The 22,859-nt window shown below is 42.9% G+C and overlaps 1 long non-coding RNA gene across 1 annotated transcript in view; it reads left to right on the plus strand.

Moving 5' to 3' along the window:
• Positions 1–22,859, plus strand: part of LOC111924095 (uncharacterized) — a 28,952-nt gene that overhangs the window by 1,713 nt on the left and 4,380 nt on the right. The window contains exon 2 of the long non-coding RNA XR_015279076.1: positions 4,526–5,525. This is a non-coding gene — a long non-coding RNA (uncharacterized LOC111924095). The remainder of the gene's footprint in view (positions 1–4,525; positions 5,526–22,859) is intronic.

Below are 22,859 nucleotides of genomic sequence, written 5' to 3' on the forward strand. Positions count from 1 at the left end.
CTAGTCCCAAACATGTTAACTCATAATCCCATTTAATTTTGATACCGTGACTGAACTGTCCCATCCCAATCCTGTGGTTTCAGACCCAGCATAGGCAAATTTGACATTTCACACTTGTATGGAAAATAGCTTGAGGGCTAAAAAGTCTATGGAGGTTGGCTTTGTTCTTGATTGTTGATTGGGTGGAGATGGCTAAAGAATAGCTGGGAAGGGATTAGGCATGTTAGCTTCATGCTGGATGAGGAAAACTGTGTTTTAGCATTTCTTTCATGGGGAGCTGGGTTCCAGGATGACTGGGAACACCCACTGAATGGAATAATTAATTGTTCAGCTGCTCATTAACCTCATCCAACACTTACACATCTTTTCTCAAAGTTTGAAAGAGCTGTTGCCAAATCAACACCATTTTTTCCTGAAATCCGTCTCAATTCCAAGTCCAGCTTAGATTTTCTCCAACCTTTGAACTCAGTGAACCTTGTTTATGGGGACAGGGACATTTATATTGAAACATGTCACAAGATGAGTTTGGAGAAAGGAAACGGAATGTTTCAAGAGTGCAGTAGCATGGAGGTAATTATTTCACCCTTGATTTTGATGTAAACACATTTGGTGAACATGACAATGGGTTTTGTGTGCTTCCCATCTTATAAAGTGGTGAAGCATTTTGAGATCTGAAGGTAGGAAAATGTTGTACCAGCACTACATATTTATGACTGTTTTCACTACTGTTTCTCATCTGTTCTTAAAATGTTTGTTTATCCAGCTGTCTACCCATCTTCTCTTTCCTGGGAGATTTGCAAATGCCTTGCTCTGCCTCTTTCTCTGTAGAGACACAAAAGGCAGGCAGCACCATCACACTGTCGGCACTGTGTCAGCCTTGACTTGTTACAATGCCTTGGAATTCACACAGCAAGTCACACAGCATGGCATAACATTTCTTACCTATGCTGATCCTTTTGGAATTACAGGAGATGGAGGGCAAGCAATCCAGATCTACCTGGCTAGGAAGAAACACATGGCAACTGCACTTTTGTCTGCCTTTCTCCCCTCAGCTTTTAATACTGCCTTTGATAAAGTAGGATAGTCACATGAAAGATATTGAAGAGGGAGAAAATTCACTGTCATGATAGCAGGGGGAAAAAAAGCAAAACAAAAAACCAGAAAAGGTTACAAGTCCTGCAAAAAGAAGCTACTCTTGTTTCAAATGAATAATGTATCGGTCTCTCTGCAGGTCTGCAGAAGTATGTATCTGACTTTTTTTCCTGAACTGACCACAATCAGAGCACAGGCTGCCCTAGAGGGAAATGCCTGCCAGACACAACCTCCAAATAAATATTTCTCAAATTAAGTCTTTTTTTTTTTTTTTTTTTTTTTTTTTTTTTCCCTGAGAAAAACACAAAATCCAGCCTGATAGAAATCTGCATCTGATGGAAAGACCCAAGCAGCCCCCTTCTGCTTGGAGCCAGGAAGGGGTGAAACCTCTTTAGGGATAACCCCTGCTTCCTCAGGCACATCTTCCTGCTCCCACTGTACTAAAGGCCAGGTCTGAGTCCAGCAGCTGCAAATCTGACCCTACAGCCACTTCCCAGCACCTGCAGGCTGCTTCCTGCAGAGTCAAGCCAGCTGCTTTCTCGGGTCTCTAAAGGGCATGGATTTTTCTTGCACTGTTTTTCTGCACAGATTTATTTGCACAAAATGAGTGTTCTTTGAACTCAGTTTCTTTTTCTTTTTAAGATCAAAAGCCTAGTGCCCTTTATTGCAGCTGTGTCTGTTGCTTTGCATATAAGCCAGTCTTAAAAATATACACAAACAAGCTTTGGGGGGCTCTCCTTTACTGCAGTGCAAGAGGCTTTAGGGAAAACATGTATCAGTGAAAACTAAATTCAAAAGAATAGACTTTAGCATAAAGCTAAAACCCTGAAACATAATTTGGGATGATAAATATTCAAGCATACCTTACATTAGGTATCTAAATCAGAACCTTTTTTGAGTTCCTCTTTTATTTCCCACATTTTAGCCCTCATAAAATTGGTAAAGAGAGGCAATGCTCATACAGACAGGGTCAAAGTAATTCTTTTCCTATCTCTTTCAAACAGGGCTTTTTACAAATGAACAGTAAGATTTTGAAGAAGCCATCTATAGGAAGAAAGTGATATATATGAGTATTTCTTTTCACCTTGATCTAATAAGTGATCAGTTATGTTCTGTAAATTTGTCCTACAGATTGTTAGTGTAGAACAGAAATCTATCAATTCAGTATTAAGAGACTTGCTATTCATATTAAGCAAGAGACACAATCACTTTTTGACTGTGGACTTAGTTCAGTACAACTCTTGGTGTCAGTCTAATCTCAGTGAATGTCTAGAGGAAGATGTAGAGGATTCTCTGCAGTCCTTCTAGGTCTTCAAAATACACCAGTCCTTGGCTTATTAGCTTTGAACCCTATGTGGAGAAATGTTTTTAGATCTTACATAAAGTGCTATTTTGGAGAGATCTAGCAAGTCTACTCATTATTTGGGTTGAACAGTTTTCTCTTTTATAAATCCCCAGTTTTCCTGTTTGTGATTTTGACAAAGTTTTAAAAATGTTTTAGCAGGAGATTTTCCATGACATCCAGCTTAAGCTACTTTCAAGATCCAAATTAATGATCAAAAAATGCTGTTTTTTTCTTGGCCTGAAACTCTTGAGGGGTCTTTCTTGTATGGGCAGTGGGATGACTGATAGTTCTTCCATTCTTTGGAAAGGGCTCGCAATGTGGCAAAAAAACTGACTATAGTGCAGCGGATGGAGAAAAAGAACTGCCTTTGAAAGACAGAGCAGTTTTTAAGATACATTTAAACTGTGATTTTAGAACCTCACAGAGTCTGTATTCTCTGAGCACCAACAGAAGGGAAGCACATATTGCAGCCAAGGACAGGGACAAAAAGGACAGTACTGCCCCAAAAAGATGGACTGTCCCTGTCCTGCTGCCCCAGATGATGCAGGGCACTTCATTCAAGCAGTCTTTGAAGAGACGGGTGCTACCACTAAAAGCCAGTGAGTGGTAGCTGTACTTAGGGCAGATGAGGCGCCAGGCTTAAAAATCCTAAAAAATCAGGAATGAGGCACATCAAACAGAAAAATCAATTTTCTGGCAAGCTCTGGCTGTCATGATTTATATTGGTGAGTACAGATGGGATCTTCATTCATGGAGATGTTAATTACACAGAAACATGTGTTTCTGTGGAGGGCAGTGATGACTCCTCCAGAAGGATAATATGGTTGTGTCATTCAAAGTTCCAAAACTGAGCATAATGACTTTATTTCTGGTATTTCCTGACTTTTAAATCCTTATCTTGGCAACCTTTGGATCGTTCATCTAATTGAAATTTTTTGTGCTATAATACAATTCTGACAGGCTGCAATGCTAACTATTAGGCAGGCTTCTTAATCTCTTTCTAGCTTTACTGTTCCAACACAGAAAAAACCCAGCCCTGAAACTGGCTTATGAAATATGATTGATCTAAAACTACAGTTTCCAGTCATCAGATTCCTGGAATGACTGCTATGGAGTTTGTCCAAGGTAACTGCCTGATGTCAGTTAGCTTGCATTTGAAATTCAGGTTCTTCCCCTGTACTACACAGTTCTTGGTTTGCAAATGAAAAGCATGGATTTGAAGCACCAAGGCTGATTTTCCTGATGTTCTATTGCTATTCTATTTTCCAGTTCTATTGCTGATGGCTTACCAGTGGGGTTTAACTACATATATTAATGTTACCATGTGACTAGAACAGAATAAACTTTTTGGAATAAAGATCATGTTTGTATGGTTTAACTTTTTTTTTTTTTTTCTCTTTGTGAATCGACCACAAGCAAGTTATGACTATTCAAAATATTTTTGCTTAATCAGAATTACTCAGTGAATAACTCCCTCGTCAAAAGCAATTTAAGAGCAACCTATATTTAATATGCTATTTAGACATTGAATGAGTTGAATAAATTCATGACTCATAAGGGTGGTTTTGCACCTTTTTCTCCCCCTGTGCAAGTAAAATTTAGTTTCAGGTTTTGTGCAAGATCACTTCCATTGCTCAAGTCCAGAATTTCCTTTTTCTGTGAATGTTTCCAAATGTTACTTAAAAATCTACTGCTTGGCATAAACAATAGATGCTGTGAAATTCAATGTGCACTTGGACACCTGCAGGGGCTCTGGAAAACAGCTCCTGATTGGTGTTTTGCTGGACAAGTATGAACAACTTAAGGCAGTAAATGCTTTACTTCACACTTCCTTTTTTTAAAAAGCCAACAAACTTTTTTGGCCTGTATGATATCCCTAAGCAAAAATGTGAAAGAGTGTTTCCAGAAAATCATTCTAGAAGCATCCAAAGATCTGGTCAGGGAAATTGCTTGGTTGTATACAGGATACCCTCTGAAAGAGCTGTGTGTCACATGTAGGTCACTGCAGCATATCAGATCTGAGAGAGAAAAATACAACACCACATCATAATTAAAACAAGTAACAGTTTCCCTTGTTCACTTCTATAGGTCTGTTAACTCCTGGCTGTCATGGATTTTGACCAGCTCCAACATGTCTGATACTAAGCTGTACATTACTCACCAGCTTTGTTAATCACATTATATCCTTTTATGAATTTTGATAGATAAATCTCATAAAAAATTAGGAGTTTCCACATATTTTTAAATAAAATAACTTACTTGTCATTTAACAACAGATATAAAGGGTTCAGTGGAAACACAGGAAGTTTTACTCAACTGTTTTGCACTCTAGACATAAAGGCTAATAGGCATAAACTGTTTTTAGGGGAGAGGGAAGGGGACTAGAAGAGTTTTGGTCTGTCCTCAGGATGTCCCCACCTGGATCCAGTTGTTGTGTTGTTTCTGCCGATACAGACAGCACTGTACACAGCTGTGCTGTTTGTGTTCTGCCTCACGGGCAACTGTGACTTGAAGGTTGCAATTAGGCTTGAATCAGGGCCTGTGGAGGGACTTCACCTCAGCTGGGTCCAATCAGCACTTTGGCTCCCTTGGTAGGCAAAAAAATGAGCGGTTCATGGGAGAGCTTGTTGTTCTGGACACCCATTTAGGATGAGACATGCTCAAGAATCCACTGCTCACACTGACCAGGTCCCTGCTTGCTATTATTGTTTATTATTGCCATTGTTATTTATTATGCCATACCCAGATGTCACACATGTCTCTTGCACTGTAGCTGCCATAGCCACTTGCACTAGAGCTGCAGCTCCAATTGCTAATCTTGCTGGGCTGTACTTGCAAGTCTGGCTGAAAAGTCACTCCAAGTGTAGAAGGTGTCTATAGGGCCTCAGCATTTGGCTGTTGTTCTGAGAGACAGGAGAGCTACACTGGGGAGGCAGTGAGCAGTGGGAGCTGGGACTGCCCTGTTCCTTGCCAGCTCCCCCAGACCTGCGGGAGAGCACAGGAGAGCAGAAGGAACAGAGGGGTGTGCAGAGCACAACAACCCCAGTGCAGTTTCATCTTGCTGAGACATCTCCTGGGATATCAGCAGGTAAGATCGGAGGTTGAATTCCTTCTCTTCCAGATATGTGAGCATTTCCATACTAAACTGCTCTCACTCCAAAAACCTTGCTCACATGCACTTCTCTCCATAATTCAGATTTTTCTTTCCTCTGTAAATCACATGCACTATAGAGCTCCATTTATGAAAACAAGACCTATGACAAAACCCTCCTAACACCAGTAAATCTTCTTTTAATGAATTGGACTTGTAGCTTCAATTATGAAGCTGGGATGTGACGGCTGCTGAGTGAGCCATGCCAATAACAACACTGAGGCAGATCACTGTCATAAGGGTGTTAGGAGAGTCTTGGGAAAGGCTTGGACGCTCCCTCTTTCCCTTCAAGCACTTTCACATCTGCACTGCATTATATCCCCATCCAGATGACTTTGCTGGGATCTCCAGTATTCTTGGGAGTATTTACATTATAAGGAAAAAACCCACTAATTTATTTGTTCAGTCTTTCACATAAATGTACCCATAGTCTAGTGTGAAACAGCTCACATTTATCTGGTCTGCTTAGTTTTCAAATGCATCTAGCTTGGATTTTCAGTTGTACAGTGTGTGTATACAATTAAACCCTTTAATTACATTGTAAACCCTTTGGATTTTTACCCTGTTTCTGTGTGCTTCACGCCATAAGACACTACTCTCCTTCAGTATAACCAGGAATGAAGCACTTTTAGGTATCTGTAGGAGCTGGATGGACCACTTACAGGGAGGGACAGGTGATGTGAGAAGGATGAAGGTGCTATTTCTATCCTCTCCCTTGGGAAGTACATTTGGGCCATGCATAAGACAGGGTGCTTCCAAGCCCAGTTTTCTCTTTAGCAGTGAGAAATTGTCAGTGGAATGACATGTGATAGGTGGCCTTGGGAATGGAGAGAGGCAAAGCACAAAGCAAATATTCATCCTAAAACCCTCCTGCCCTTATCCATGACCAGTGTGACAACAAAGGCACTGGGGTGGAGGGATCAGATTGCCTCAGATCTTGCTTTGTGCAGGACCTCAGATTTCCATCTTTTATGTAGACATCAGGATGACTTTTCACCCATTATTGTCGTACTGACACCAGTAACAAGCTTTTCCTGCTACCTCCTTCTTCTATTAGCCTCACAGAGTAGGTCTTGAGCCATCTTGGTACTGTAGTAAAACTCAGTATTGCAGAGGACCTCTTTGACTCCATCTTAAATTTTGAAAGTCTGTGTTTGTCATGTTCTCTATCTCCCTGTACCAATCTGGGTCATGTTGATTTAGTGATGGAAGATCCCTTGGTTGAGAAATGGGAGAATATTAAAACAATGTTTCACTTACCGGAATGCTTGGCCAAGAGACACATGTTCCTGTGGATTTTCATCACTTGAAGTGGATGCTGGTCTAGTAGAGCTACTGCAGCACATAGGTACTCTTCTGGACTGCAAGTTTGCTAAAGAGAGATCTCTGAGCACTGAGGAGAGCTATGAAAGCTTTTCCATGTTGCATCATGTATTGTTCCATATTCTTTCCTTAAGTTTCATGGTTTATTCCTACTGGTAAGGAGGAAAATATATTGAAAGTATGAACATTTCCAACACATTCATCTGAAACTGGGCTTTGTTCAGTGCTAATGATCCAACTTTGTTATTTCTTTTGTTTCAGTTAAGGGGAAATTTCAAAAAGCTTGGGGAGTACTTAGCTGCAGACTTTGTGGTTTTCTTATTAAAACAAGAAAAGATGTATTTTACTGGGTTGCAGCTAACACATATTCTCATGCATTCCCTTACTTTCAAAATATTGTGATGAAAGCAGAACACATCCTACACAAAATGTCTGTTCTGCTCAACCCTACCTCAATCCTGAATAAATGCACAGCATGCTTGGCAGGGGAGGGGTGGCTGTGCAGGAACTGTGTGTACAGTTGCTGGAAGAAAGGCAACAGTTGTCACTTGTGTGACTGCACCCAAGCTCAGGAGCAAGGCTGCAGATGTTTCAGCTTCTGAAGGACCACAGCATTTTGGGGTGCTGCAGAGGAGGGATGTGTAGGTGTGCATTTGCTATTTTGGTGACTGCCATGTGACATCTATGGCACTTGGGAATTTGAGGACGAGTGTTTCCCCTGATAGCCCAATTTTGGGAAACCAGCTGAGGGCACATCAGTAAGGTCAGGCATTACTCATGAGTCAAAAATGAGTAATTCTTTATCTAGATATCAAACTGTAAATGTTCTGGTCTGGAAAATCATTTTGCCAGTATACACCAACCCCATGTACTTGTGGTCAGCTGCATAGCCCAGAAGGAGATTTCAAGGAAGGGTGTGGTTGAGAAAGCAAGAGAAAAGACCGTAGGATTGCAGCCAGTTTTAGTCAGAGGAACTGCTTTGTTATTGTATTACAGCTACACAGTGTTTTTAAGTACAAACTCTGCTTCAGACCCAGGCTGAAACGGGTGCCACAGAGGTTTGTATGGCAAAACAAATTACAAATCCCTCATGACATACTGTTTGAAAGTCCGTTGGAAGCATTGTTTGGGCAGCAGCAGGACTCTTTTCAAACCCAACTCGGGTTGCAGCTCTTATTTCTAAAGGTACAGCTATACAAACAAGGGACTGTGGGGACATGCATGTACATCACATCATGTTTTCCACAGCAAGATCCCATTCACAGCCTATGATAAGTGAAAAGTTCCCTAACCATAAAGGGAAATTTGCTCCAAGCAAGCGGATGAAGTTGCCACTAGTAGCTACACTGACACTGTAAATTCACACTTCTACTTCATTCAGAAATATCTGTAGCTGTACCCTGTATTACTAAAGCACTTGTCAGAGGTGAGGCGGTGCAAGAAGCAGCTGTGCAGGAGGTACTTGCAAAGTGCTAGGGGTGTTGGAAATGAATACAGCTACTTGTGCTGTCAATGGGAGAAGGGAAGTGTCTCTTTACACACCTATGTGTTACAGTGTTATCTGCCTCCTCCATCCATTGCCTGGGAAATTCTGGTTAGTAAGATGTTTTCTATGTGAATCCCAATCTAAACTCTCACAGTTACAAGGAGATGGGCTAAATTTTCTGCCTGCTGCATTGGACACAATGAAGTGCAGAAGTGCTGCTGTAGGTACTTGCAGCATCACAGGAAAACAGCTCCTGCATTTCTGACGAGCTCCTATGGGCACAGCATAGCCTGGGCTGGTGGAAGGCCCATCTCAGTGTGTGGAGGGGCCATAGACTCAGTGTAGACTTAATTTTATGGACTTTATTCACAGACTTCATTTTACCTGTTACTCTTCTTTATACAAGCAAAAGGAAAATACTGAGTCAATGAGACAAGGATTGTATTTGAAGTCTACCCATATTTCCCCTCCAGCTAGAATTTCAAGTGCCTCTAATTCCCCAAATTAGTGACAAGGTTAAATACTGCCAGAGAAATATGGGCTAAGGTTGGAGCTCCAGCCAGCCAATATCTAGGTAATAATTTAAAATGTATTATTCATGAATGCTTTATTACTGTTCACATTAAATTAGAATTCTTCCAGTACCAGTGTTCCTGCTTCACATGAGTAGTGTTTAATATTAGCTGCTGTTTGGCCCTTTTCAGCCAAATAAAATCAGTCTTAGTTAATTCTGTCTTGCTTAGATCAGCAAACATGGAACTTAATGAACTCCCCTTGCTCTGTGACTTATCTTGCCAAGGTGGGAGGGGGAATGTACCACCACAAAGCATTCCACAGCACTTTCCTTTGACAGCACACCATCCAGCTTGTGCAAGGACCATGACAGTGCTACAGGATGCTCCATCTGCCACCTCCTCTGTGCTGTCTGCCAGCACAGGCCTTCCTCAACACAGCTGCTTTGGGAGGGAAATCCAGCAGTGCAGTGGGTCCTACAGTTAGTCTGCTTCCCAGAAAGACTCAATGAGGGATATTCCCTCTTCCTGTCCCTCCCCAGTAGCCCCTGTCCAAGGCACCAGGTTGGACACTGTGAGAGCAACCCTGGTGCTGGGCTGGCACAGGAATCCAGGCTCTGCATCAAATAATGGGAAATCAGCCTATCCCTTGAGTGAGGCTGACACATAATGATGGAGATTGGAAACTTCGGGTATACCCAAGCCAATCTCTATTAAGAGTTTGAGAGCTGGGCACTGGGAATATCTTTGAACCATTAAAGCAATGGCAAGAAAAAAACCATAGAATAATGTCAGGTTCTTTAATTTTTAGATTTTTAAATCTAAAATGTTCCCAGTATTACTTGAAAACTAGAAGCAGACGAAATTATCCGTCATATTATAGATAACTTGGCTGCAGAAATATGGCACTAGCATATGCTGAAAAGTAAAAGCTAACATGATTAGTAGACTATTAATTCTAGCATCAGACTTGCCTGCATGAGATCCATATGTACAGAAAATAGAGTCTTTGGAGCAAAGACAAGAGTCTCTGTGTATCTGTAAAGCAGGTGGAATAGGTCTGAGCATTAGACTAAAACTGTAAGATTGAAAAACTGGCAGTGGCCTTCAAAAATGTTTGCACATTTGAAGATCTGCCACAGACTTGTGCTTCTACTGAAGCTGGATGATATCCATATGTTTAATTCCACTGAGCTGGTTAGGCTAACTTGGATCTGGCATCCAGGTATGTCTATCCAAAAACTGGGTTTTCAAAGCATACTGCAGCTCCTGGAGTTCATAAAAGCTGTGATTGTAGTCAGTGCTCTATGTAATGGAGTTTGCATGATAATGCATCAAACACTGGTCCCCAGATCCCCCAAGACTCTGGCTTTTTGCACTTACTGTTTCTTAAGTGCCTTAATTCAGAAACTGGAAATGCCACTTTCATCATTTATAAGGGGGATAAAAAAAGGACTTGATTACAGACTGTTAAAGACTAGATACCTGCTAGTATTGGATTAGCCCCGCAGAACTGCAGTGGTTTTCATTTCCCAGGGAACATGAAGAAGAAATTGCATCCTGCTGAGTTTTGGCAACAATTTGACAGGGAAAAGTCCATAAAGAAAACTCTGTCAGCAAAGGTCTTGTGAAAAACAAACTTCAAGATCACTTGATTCAAAAAGACCTGTTAAATCATGTTAAATGTTTTCTGTGCATCCATGAAGAGTTTGACAGCCCATGTCTCCATATAACTGCAGCCTGGGTTGAGCTACAACTTATACACATACCATCCTCTGCTAGCCTCCCTCTCAGGAATCCAGCTTAGCCCTTCCAAATCAATTTGTCCATAGCATTTTCTGGCCTGATCTTCAGTATTTTATCCCTGATGTGTGTTGCAGTTCATCTATCCCAGGATTTTTGTTTCCTTGATGGGATCTGAGGAAATTCATGTTCCCTTTCCTGGGAAAGGCAGTGATTTCCTCATGGTGGATGGAAATTTGCTACTCTGCTGAAATAGCTCTCCCTCACCCAGGAACATGCTGCACTGTGCAGCTCCCAGTCATGCCTCATCTGACCTCCAGAAGTCACCCCATACCATATCTCAGTTATGGGAATTGTGACAGCTGGAGCAAACTCACAGAATATCATATATCTGTAGACTCTTTCCTATCCATGGCTTCTCTATCATTTTAATTTTACCACATTTAATTAATTCCAAAAATTCTTATGTTAAAATTCTTATTTGCAGGTGAAGGAGAAGCTCACCATAAACTATTGAACAGCAATTTGAAAATCATTGCTAGTCTAGACCTCATAGTTACAGAGAAAGAAAGAGTAACAGAGCAGTTAAAATTCTTTCACAATACCTGACTTCTACCCCTTTTCCTGGTGTCAGGCTGCTCCTCCATGCCCTGAGGTGGGTGGTCTCAGTCTGGTGGGCCTGGGGCATTGCAATGGGTCAGGGACAATGAAAGTGTATTGCAAGGAGGATTGTGATGTTCAGGTTGATGGTGTTTCCTTTCTTGATCTAGCATGCACTTGGAGTAGTTTTCTTAAGTTTTCTTACTTATTTTTTTTCACACCTTTCTCTTTCTGCACTGATCTGCAGCTCCATGTGCTCTGGAATATATAATGCCTTTTACATATGTTTAGTACTGTTTCTTTTTCTGATTTTACTCTAAAATCAAGTTTTTCCAGTTCCACACTTCATTGAACTAACTCTACTTAAATTTTATTGAAGAGAGAGATATATGTAGCTGTGGAATCACCAGTGCCAGCCTGTGCCACATCTCTTGCCATCCCATGCCTGTGCTCCTCTGTGCTGCATCCTGTCACTCAGCTTCTCCATAGATGTTGTGGCCAACCTGTCCACCTCTACGCTACACTATTGTATTGATCAAAAATAGCTTATTCTGCAGAGAATTACAGTCTCTGTAAAACTATGGCCATAGCATGCTGTCGTGGTTTTAAACCAATAACTAAGAAAATTATTTCTTGCTGTTGAGATATGGATTAGAACAAGAGCAAAACAGGCATAAAACTTAAAAGGGAAAAAAAAGTTTATTGACAAACTACAATAATAAGAACACCAGAATAAACTTCTAGAAAAACCTTTTCATCCCCTATCTACCCACTATTCCCTTGTTCACATGACAACAGAGACAAAAACTTTGGAACTTGGATGGTTAAAACAGTCCCAATTTTTGCTACAGTCTTTTCACCAGTCTTTGTAGAGAAACAGAAGTTTCTTCCTGTTAATTTATGGAGTTTCTCGCAAGAAAACTATTTTTGTTATAGTTTTCCATTGCCCTAATGTTAGCTGCCCAGAGGTGCTATTATTAGAGTTCACTCCTCCCATTTTCACATCACTCTGAAGTGTGTATGGGCCATGAGTCTAGGGATGGCATTTTAAGGATAAGTAATTCAAAGGCAAAAAAGTCTTCATCTGTTTTTGTGAGCTTCACTAGAAAACACTTTCTCATTGCCTCTCAAGGCTTCAAACCTCCCAGCACTTCACTATACCATAATTACTCTACTTTTTACTCAAATTTACACTTTGAACACTTTATTCCTCTCTAGATACTCTATCATGAATTAAAGGAGTTCTTTTCAGGACTTCATTGTCCATCTCCATAGTTTTAACAGAAAGATATTTCAGCTTAATTAAAGCATCTTCTTAATTCTCTACCTTTCCTGAAGCTTCTTTTCTTTCCTGTCACTGGTAGTTTATAAAGTCTCTTTTCATGTTGATCACTCTCTCTCTCTCTCTCTCTGGATAAAAAGATTAATCCGCAAGTCTCATCTGGGTAATGAAAGAGTTAAAATCTTGCCCAGGCTTTTGTAGATGGTTCGGTGATCTCTGCCTAACAGGAGCTGGAGCCGTCTGCAATGGAAGGTTCTTAATTGCTGCTCTAAAGAGTGTAGTCCCTGCTTCAGCCCGCTGCAAGTCCAGGGCCTCTCTCCTTCTTCACTCGGCAGTTTCTAGTGAATTTAGTTACAGCAAAACCTGCAGCCGAGCCAGAGATCGGCTCAGCCCGGCTCGGGCCCGGCCCGGGCCTGAGGAAAACCTTCCCCAGGCCCCCCCATCTCCCGGGCAGGAGACGCGGCAGGCCCGGCCCCATCCCCACCCGGCCGCATGGCCCGGGCAGGAACGGGAGGCCTGGAGCTCAGCCACCCTTCACAGCCAGGAAACAAAGAGAACCCAGAGAGCTCTGCTTTTACATTTTAAGGTAGGGTTCACAAGTTGATCCCACTTTTCAATGGCCTAAACTGCTGTCAGTTCCCAGCAATGACCGATAATTGGTCAGGAGAAAAGACTCCAGGTGGTTCCCAGCAACTCCAACTCCCTTAAAGGTAAAGTAACTCCATGACACATGCAAAGATGTACAAAAGCAAAACCAACTAACTTTGCACACACAGTCACTAAGAGAATTTACTGCCACATCCAAATAAAGCAAAACAAAGTAGAACAAAACTGTAAGCAGGTCAAGAAGAGTTTAGACAGAGCAGAGCCCAGAAATCTCAGCCCTGAGTATTTTGAAAGGCAGTGCAAAGCTTCTGGGCTGAGAAAGGAAGTGCTACAGTACAGAGCTGCCTCATCACATGATGCCCTGCTCAGCTTCACAGACAATAGTCTTTCCAGTGTCTCACATGAAAATAAGATTGCAGGCATTGGAGCATGAGAGGATGGATGACAGTGACACACGAAGGCAACAGCATGTTTCAAGTGCTAGACCAGCCTGTCCTTGCTTTTTTTGATTAGCTGTTTGACAGCTGCTAGTGGGGAAGTGCTGTTATGGGTGATGGAACAGGTATCTCCTCATCTCTTGAGCTTTTGGCCTGCCTTAACAGAGGCAAAGGCTGGGTTTGACAACCCAGATGTGTCCCAGCAGGCTTGGGAAGGTGCACCTCCTCAGAATTACCCTGCTTGCTTCCAGAAGGCAGCAAAGCACTTCACATTTGGCATGGGCAGCATGTCAAAATTATTTTATTTTCCCTTTCAGACACATTTATCTGTTTCACAGATAAATAGCACCTAAGAATTTCTGGCATCACTGCAATATATTCTGTTCTTTAAAGAGATATGAGTGTCTACATCTGCATCAGGCTGGCTTTCACTGAATTAGAGCCATGGGGCAATGGGCACTTTTATCACAAGCTGTCAGTAGGTCTCTGACCCTGAGAGTCCTGCTGTAATAAGATACTTAGTGCCACCAAGCAAGGAAAATGCCATTTCTATTTGCAAAATGGACAGACTTCCTTGGATAATAAATAAATGAAGCAGGTCATGTCCCTGTGGGGTGGCAGTTATCTTCGGCTCCTTGCTCCTTGATTTACTGTGTGTGGGAGCAGCTTGGCACGTCAATACTGCAAATTAAATACCAAACAGATAGGTGATCTTTTAAATTTTCATCCGGGAAGGGAACAACCACTTTCTAACTGAGGTTCAGCTCCTTCAGTTCAAATCATGGCACTCAACTAATCAAAATGTTTGATTAGCAGTTTTTATGCAGCTTCAGTCTGCACAGGCTGTTCTGGGCTTTTTCTTCTCCCTCTTCCTCTCTCTCTCTTTCAGCAGCCAAGTTTTACTTCAAAGGCTGGTTGAAGCTTTTAGACTAGTATTACACCACTCACTGGTTAAGTGGAAGCTGCTTAAAATCCTGCATAATTGCATTGTCTTTGTGTATCTGTTTTCCTTGGGGCCCTCCTGGTGTGTGGAATCAGTGGGTCTCTTAGAACTATTAGAGCCAGGCACAGTTTAGCCAATGAAAATGCTAATTAGGATGGAGAAATATATTGTATGCATTCCACATGTTTAGCTCTAAAAAAATATGAAAAATCCACAGCCTTAACACTCTAAAAATGTCAGATAGTTCTCTCAGACTATGTCATGGGAGTTCTCTAAGCCTTGGCAGAGATTATTTTGTTAATGTCCCCCAGATAATTAGATCCACATGCACACAGGATACACCATGAAGCCTGTCTTGCCTTTCTGCTTCAGGCCTGTGACAGTGGTTTGTGTTGAATTTCAGGGTGTGTTTTAAAATAACACAAAAATATGTCAACTAAATATTGAAGCTACCAAATGAAGCCCCTGGGTCAGGAGAGGCCAGTACCCGCCTCTGTGCAAGCCTCTCGTGCTACCTTGTGTCACGTCCTTCACAGCCAGATGTGCCATCTCCTATGGGACCTCTGTCCTGCCCAGGGTACAGCAGCCTAACTAACCAACAGCTAATCCAGAGGTGGGTTTCATCCTGTTCCTCACAGGGTAGTCCAGGACCTTGGATCCTGTGTCCTAGGGCAGGGTCAGAACTCAGACCCCGACCCCACAGCTGGAGCTCAGCAGCTGGTTGCCAGCACCCAGTAGAGCTGTTGAGGCTGTCCTCTGCCTTCTCCAGATATCCCATCCATCCCAACAGACACAGCTCCTTCATCTTCATCATCCTTCCCTCTCCCTTTCAGCATGACGCCCCCAACCGATTTCTCTGTCCTTCCAGCTAAAGGCTGGATGTTTAATCCTGTCCCTTGCCACTGCTGGCACAGGGACATTTGGGACCCCGTGAGGGAGCATATGCCTGGCATAGGGGGCTATGGGGCAGCCCACAGCTGCTCAGTGCTTGCAGCAGCAGGAACACAGCTTCTGGTGGCACATGTCTGGGCCAGTGCCACGCAGCAACAAAGGGCAGTGGGGCAAGCTCACTGCTGGGGCATCTCGAGAGCTGGGCAGTTTCTGTCTCTATAAAACATGTGAGAAGTGTAAGTTTTCTGAGGCAAGACTGACCCTTAACTCAGGGAGTATTCTCGAGGGGGCGTATATCTGCAATGGCAATGCCAAACCGCTGCTTTGGCACAGGGGTAACTGGAGGAGGCTCATCAGAGGGGCTACAAAGGAGTCTGTTAATATTTACAGTGGACAGAGCAGTGTGCATTTCATTTTAGCCTTACTCTTGGAAATGGGTGAACTGGTTTAAATTGCATTCTCAGTGTCGCAGGACCTCTTACAATAACAGCACTTTGCTACAGACCATTTCAGAAGGATGAAGGAGGTGAGAGCACATTTGCACCCACTGGAGGAAGGGCCCACTTAGCCCCTTGCTTTTCAAGCCTCCTCAGCTGCTCCATGTGCTGGGCCCACAAAGCCTCTCATGTGCCCCCAGCTCTCTGCTCTGGCCTGGGCTCAGGAGTGAAAAGGCACAAGGGGATGGTTCCCCCATGGGCTTGGCCTGTGTCAGGACTTGCCTTCCCCTCCCTCAGCCCCAGGGCTGCTGTGGAAACATGGAGATTATGCATTAGTGTGAGAGGAGAGTATCCTCTGCCGGGGAGGAGAGCATGAAAACATAAATAACTGCAGAAATGAAAACGATGTTAAGAAACAAGTCCAAAGGTATTAACTGTTAAAGTGGAAAAATAACATTTTATACATATAATCTTCCTAATACTCCATAATGTGCTTCTCTGTGTCACGCAGCACAACAATTTCCTGTTCAGCTTTACTCTGTGAGCAAAAGCAGAGACCGAGGTTGGCAAGCAGTAATGGGAGAGCCGGGGCTCTCCCCCAGCCCCCAGAGAGCCTGCTTTCCCCTGCCCTGCTCTCGGCATAAGCCGCTTCAGCCACGGGGTGATCCTCTTGAATCGCTTTTTAACCGAGTCAAGAAGACTTCTATGGCAACAGCCTTGTTTGTGTGTGAGTAAGGAAAGGGATTTGTAGCAAAGTAGTGAAGGGGGAGGGAAGAGAAGATACTTGGCTAAGAACTGCTTACACAAGTAAAAACCGCATTTCCTCCACACATTGCTTCAGAGGGACTTTTTGGAGAATGGCAGTGCTAGAAACATGTAATTACCATTTGCTTTCTCTCTCTCTGCTTTTTGTTGGGTTTTTTTTCGGCTTTGCGGGTTTTATTTTGCAGCTTGCTCTGCAGACTCTCGCATGTACCTGCTGCCGTGTTCCCGGGGGTCCCGGCCGTGCCCGGGCTCTGTCCTCCCTGCGCTGGCTCCGGCGCGTCCTGCAGCGCGCCCCGACTTCCGAGGTGCGAGGACGCTTGTTGGCTGTGCTCGACTGAACCCAGATTGTTTTTCCATTTTGGTAGAGCTATATTTAGGCTGCTCAGTAACTGTGCCCTGGAGTTTCTAAAATAAGTCGATGCCCAAGGCCCTGATTTAGCGGCCGTCGTGCCAGCGCGGAGCCCGGCCTGCCCGGCAGGCCGCGGGCAGAGATCCGGCCCCGAGCCCCTCCTGCCCCGCTCTACCCTCGTGTCCCGCCCGCTCACCTGCACTCAGGTTAATATAGCTCCGCTATGAGCCCAGCTGAATTACACATTTGCACCTATGCAGAGAGGTCAGAGCTCCTGGGATATTTTCCAATTTTAACCATTGCTCGATACGAATTTAGATTTGTAAAAAAATAACCGCCTGTCTTTGACCTCTGTAGGAAGCAAGTCAAACAAAACTATCTTTTCTCTTGCAAGTTTGGTCCTAAACATGTATTTTAATACCAGGGATCCACTTACAAACTAAAGGTTTGAACCAAAGGTTCAGTTTACAGTCTGAACAATTACTGACTGTAATTTTCCTAAGCTGTTCTGCAACACTTGGAGAGTCAGACACAAGAAATTTTTTCCTCATTCATCAAATACTCTTTTTTCCTTAATGTGGACTGGACTTTGTGGAGCTAGTTAGAAAGTAAGTCTGCAGGAATTAGGCCTCAAAACTTAAATACAAATTCCCCTTATTTCAAAGTATAAAGACTGTTTTTGGCCCATCTTTACCAACCAGTAGCTGGGTTTGTAGCCACACACTGCCACTCTATCCTGTGGAGACTTTGCAGTGTTTCTGTAAGGCTCACTGACATATTTATCTTACGGACTAGGCAGTGATGCTCCCTGCTCGCAGACATCAGCTGTGGGTTGGTGCTCATAGCATCATTGAGACGTCTTTGCAGAGCTGAATTCCCATTGGGCTGGCAAGGCTGTGTGCCAGCAGCCTGTCTGGCCACACAGAGTGGAGGATCTCCAGCATGAAACTGAATTTCATGCCTAAAATATCAGTCTTGAAGACGACCACAGTGTCCTTTATTTAGAGCTCATTTGAGACAATGTAATTAATTTGCTGCTCAGCTTTTGTGGTTGGGATTGGATTTTTATCAAGCTCGTGTAGTTGAAGCACACATGGGTTATGTTTATAAATAAAAGGTATCATTGCTGGGGTCATGTAGATCTTGAACAGCACCCAGCTGTCCACTGAGGTGCAATCTTGCCAGGCAATATGAACTTCCAAAGTTCAAAGGAATGGTCAAAGCCCACCAAATTGCAACATTTCTCATAAATATAAATGCTCCAGTGTATCAGCTGTCAGGAATTCAGTGCCTAATCTGTCCCATCACTGACTGGAGTGATAGGGACACTGCAGTTGGAAGGATGCCATTCTGGGAAGCTATCACATACAGTCTGAAAATTAATTCTCGAAGATTTTCAGCCTTTTTGTCTAATCAGCTTTCTTATTGCTTTTTTTTTTTAAGAAATCTTGTGACTTCTGCTCCAGTGATCTGGCCAGACCCAAGAGTGAGGGGCTGAGAAGCTTCAAATCAAATCAGATGTGAGAGCTAAATAAATTGGGGGGTTCTTGGCAAGACTTCTCAGAAATGTAGAAACAGATGTGAAAAGAGGCACAGAAGAAACAGCAATGCCTCAGCTGCTCCTAATGAGGGTCCCAGCAGGGAGCTGGTTAACCCTGCTCAGGCTCCTGGCTAACCAGCGGAGAACCTGAAAATGCAGTGTCAGCATATGTAACAGTTAAAATTGCTCTTTCCAACCTCATAAGCTGCCACCACATGCTGCTGGTATTATGCTGTGGCATGTATTGCACAGACTAGCAAGGCTTCTGTCTGTCTTGTGAGTTCTTGTGCAGCAACCCTGAAACGATCAGTTCTGCCATTTTTGGCAAAGCTTAACTAGAGAACATGTCTGAGAAAATGCAGAAATGCATGGACTGTCACTATCATCACTGTAGCCTGTTTGGTGGGAAATGCAAAGTATATGAAGGATTCAAGAAGAGTCATTTACCTCTGATGCCAGATTTGGGGCCGGTCATGCTGCACCAATGGTGCCAGCCAAATCTTTACTGAAAGGAAAAAAAATAGAAAATATGTCATAAGACCCTCCCCAGAAGAAAGGTTGCTCTGAACACTGGCTGGAAAAATTCCCATGCACTTCAAGTGCCTGTGGTTGTATTAGTCACGCAATGATGAGAAAATAGTCTGCTCTGGGGGCTCTGCTGGTGGCTGGGACAGTGGGATGGAGCTGGCTTCTCCCAGCTCATCCACCTTTCCTTTCCACACTAGCAACAAAAGGGGGACAAACCACTGATGAACATGCCTGGCAGCTCAGATCTAAGCCAGGGAAGCTGATCTGTTGGAGCCACGCTGAGGATGGCAGGAGAGGAAGACATGCACTGGTTATTTTCAAGTACAGAGAAGCAATATTTTAGGAACTGTTCTGAAATGCAAACAAGGAGAGGTTTACTGCGTAATGTTTCCTGTCCTTGAGGTAATCTTTGTTACAAAAGCAAGTTATCACTTGTAGATTTTTTTTTTTTCATTCCTGATTAACCAAACTCCAGACTGCCTGCCTCTGAAATAGTCCTATTTTGTGAATCTGCCATTGCAAGAAAATTAAAAAAGAGAACCTTTGACTGGCAGGAAAGCTCTTTTCTTGCCTTTTTTGGTAGCACGTCCTGCTACAGTAATTCTGTTGAAACGCAAACAAAGGGCACTTTCTAATTGTGAAGCAAAAAGCAAAGCAGAAAGCATAAAATATCCAGTGGGGTAACCCATGCTTTAAATATTGTATTTCTGAGCATTGTGTCACATTCTGAAATGAGTGGTAAAATTGTGTCATGAATTGAGCCCTGCAGCTTCTGTAGTGGTGAGGTTTGCAATGCTGATATCCAGCAAGCAGACAAAGAGCTACCTAATGATGTAAAAACTAAATTTTTTACATGGAAAATAAATTCACATTAAAAAATAAAAAAATAAAATAAACCTTTTGAAAAATGATCCTTACTTTCACTGAAAACCAGGCATTGGGTAAGTATATTTCACAGCAGCAGCTCACAGGCCCGTTCCACTGCTGGGGTGTAGGTCCCATACCAGACTAAACCTCACATGGTGTTGTTCCAGGTGTCTGTGTCCCCTAAGCCCAAGGGGCTCATCTGGCTTGGGGAGACCCTGAGGAAGAGAAGCATGGACCTCAATCTAGTGGTAATTTAGGAAAGGAAAAACTCTTTTGATTCTGGTTTCTTATGGTTTCTAGGAGTCCACTTGTTCCATATAAATCCAACACATTGAAAACTGAGTGGCACCAAAAATGCAGTTTTCACAGAGGAGTCAGGCTGCCTTGAAAAATATTGGCCACCGTATTTTGTTAGAAACAAAAACAACATGCTGCAGAGCCAGCTCTGGGGATGTACCTGCAAAGCTGAATGTGCCCCATAGTTAGGAGGCTTTCCATGCCTCTGCATTCCTGGCCAGAGAGGAAGGGCTGAGTATGGACATAGAGGATCACAGCGGAATGCAAGGCAGGTCACGAGCTGCAACAAGGATGGTCAGACAGCCAGTGGTAGGTGTTCAGTGTATCTGTCTCATGGTTTTACAGAGTGAATTTGAAGTATCTATATAAGGAGAAGCTGAGGTACGTATAATCCATTAGATTTGACAAGGAACATTACTGAGTATAATACTGTTTCCTAGTGGTCTTGCTGGGGTTAGAATCCTTGTTATAACAGCTATTCCTATTTGTCTTGTTATCCTTGCTAACCCCCTATTTATCTCCTCTCTTTGTGTTTGTCCCTGCTTTTCTTTTAGTTAGCACTTGCAGCATCCTGTGGTATTGGGGAGGAAATTTGGACATGAAATTGCACAGCAGGGAAAAAGTTCTCTGCAGAAGTAACAAGCAGCGAGAAAGGATATGCAACATTTAACTTATTTCTTGCTTCCATGCCCTGGGCAGGCTGGTACAAATTGTATCTTGTGTCAGACTACAAGAACCACAGAGGGAATATGGGATACCAAGGGATTTAGCTAACAGGAGACAAAATGTGCTCGTATTAATTGCTTAGTGCTCAAAAGTGTTAGAAATATTTATATAACAATAACAATCTATTTCATAGCTTACATATGACTTGGTATTTCCAAAGACACTGTTTAACAACAGTGCTTGCTGGAGACTCTGACAGTGTGGACAGCTTGCATGCACATTAAAATGGATAGGTTGAACGTATATAGACATTATATTTTCTGGCAGAAGTCCCAAATGCAGATTTTAAACTTGGTGAATTGATGAAGTTATGCATCCTTAGCAGAAAATTTGGGAAAGATTACCATCAAAGAAGGATACTTTTGCTTCAGCTTGTGGTACTTTAGCCAGATAGAAAGCCAAAAAACCACCGGCACAAAAAAATTTCAGGAAATCTACATCTCTCTCATATAAATGTGTTTCATGAGTGTCCAGAACTGCTCTTTAAATCTTTCCTTGTCAAAGTGGAGTCTCACTGTTGTAGAGAACAGCAAGAAAATAAATTACAAGTAAACCAAGCTATACCAAAATTAAATGCCAGCTGTACTACAGCCTCACAGACAATATATTCTGCATAGCTGCGATGTGTGTGTCTGAGGCAGCTGGACTGACACTGACCTTCTTTGCAGAAAAAATCAAAACAAAAACAACCAAAAAAAACCTCACCAAAGGGGGGGGGGGGGGAAGAAAAAAAAAAAAAAAGTCCATTCCAGATAACGAGACCGCAGAGCAACTTGTTATTTGGACATTGGTTTCTCACTGAGCCACTGTGTCTGCAATGGGTTGAGCTAATCCCCAGTCATAAGCACTAGAAGGATTGATCTTGGCTGAACTTTGTGACTCTTGTCTGTCATGCTTAGTGAGAAAGGAGCCAACAGTCTCTAAAATACCCTTTCCTCCCCGTGGCTGGGCAGTTGCCCTCCATCACTGTGTGAGCAGCACTCCTGCTCTTTGCATGTTGAGCTGCTGGTGACAGGGTGAGAGGAGAGTGCTGGGGACTGCACAGCAGCTGTGCACATCACAGGACTCTGGTGCTGAAAGGCAACTCAACTGAATAGTTCAACTCTAGTTGGCCTTAAAAATAAGAATGAGGGAAAAGTTCTAGAAGTACATTGAACCTGCAAGGCTTGTCAGCATAGACAGCAGTGGGACCGAGCCAGCTTGCTCAGACCAGGGGAATGCAGCAGGAGGGCTTGTGTGTCTCTCTAGCTTGCGTGTGCAAAGTGACCAACCCAAACAAAATCGAAGTGGTTTATAGCCTGCTAAGAGCACAGCACTTAGAAGTTAGGCTGGTTTAATTAACACAGATCTTTATGCCATAACAAGACTTTTGCTTTTCTTGAAACAAATATTTGAGACCTTGAGCAACACATCTGAAAAACTACAGAATAAGAATAAATGTAGATCTCCTTGGAATAATTACCTTGTCCTGTGTGCAGCTTCAAAACACTCAACATCCTTACAACCTTTTCTGTAAAGTTTGTGGAACTTCATGGCTCTCATTATTAAAGGTATTGAAGCCATTTTTATCAGGGAAAGGTGGAATCCTTTCTCTGCATCACTTCACACTGAACCTGCATCAACTCCATTTGATTTTATGTAATTTCTTGTGAACAAGACCCAAGCCCACTCCAACATCAGAGGAGAGAGAAAAGGTCAGAACCATAAATTTTTGACCTTGCTGGGTGAAAGTAGACATTACACTCAAATCCCTGTTACTAATGGTTGCTATACTTCACAGGAGCGCAGGCAGCACAAAAGGGCACCAGCAATGACATCTTTCATCACTTGTGCTAAAATGCTCTTCACTTACTGCCTCTTGCATGGGGTGCCAGCGAAATGAGATGGAAATGGATCTGTTGACAAACAGGTTAAATGTCAACACCCACAATGATACGTT

Source organism: Cyanistes caeruleus, chromosome 1 (genome assembly GCF_971803275.1).
Source record: "Cyanistes caeruleus chromosome 1, bCyaCae1.hap1.1, whole genome shotgun sequence".
Classification (NCBI taxonomy): domain Eukaryota; kingdom Metazoa; phylum Chordata; class Aves; order Passeriformes; family Paridae; genus Cyanistes; species Cyanistes caeruleus.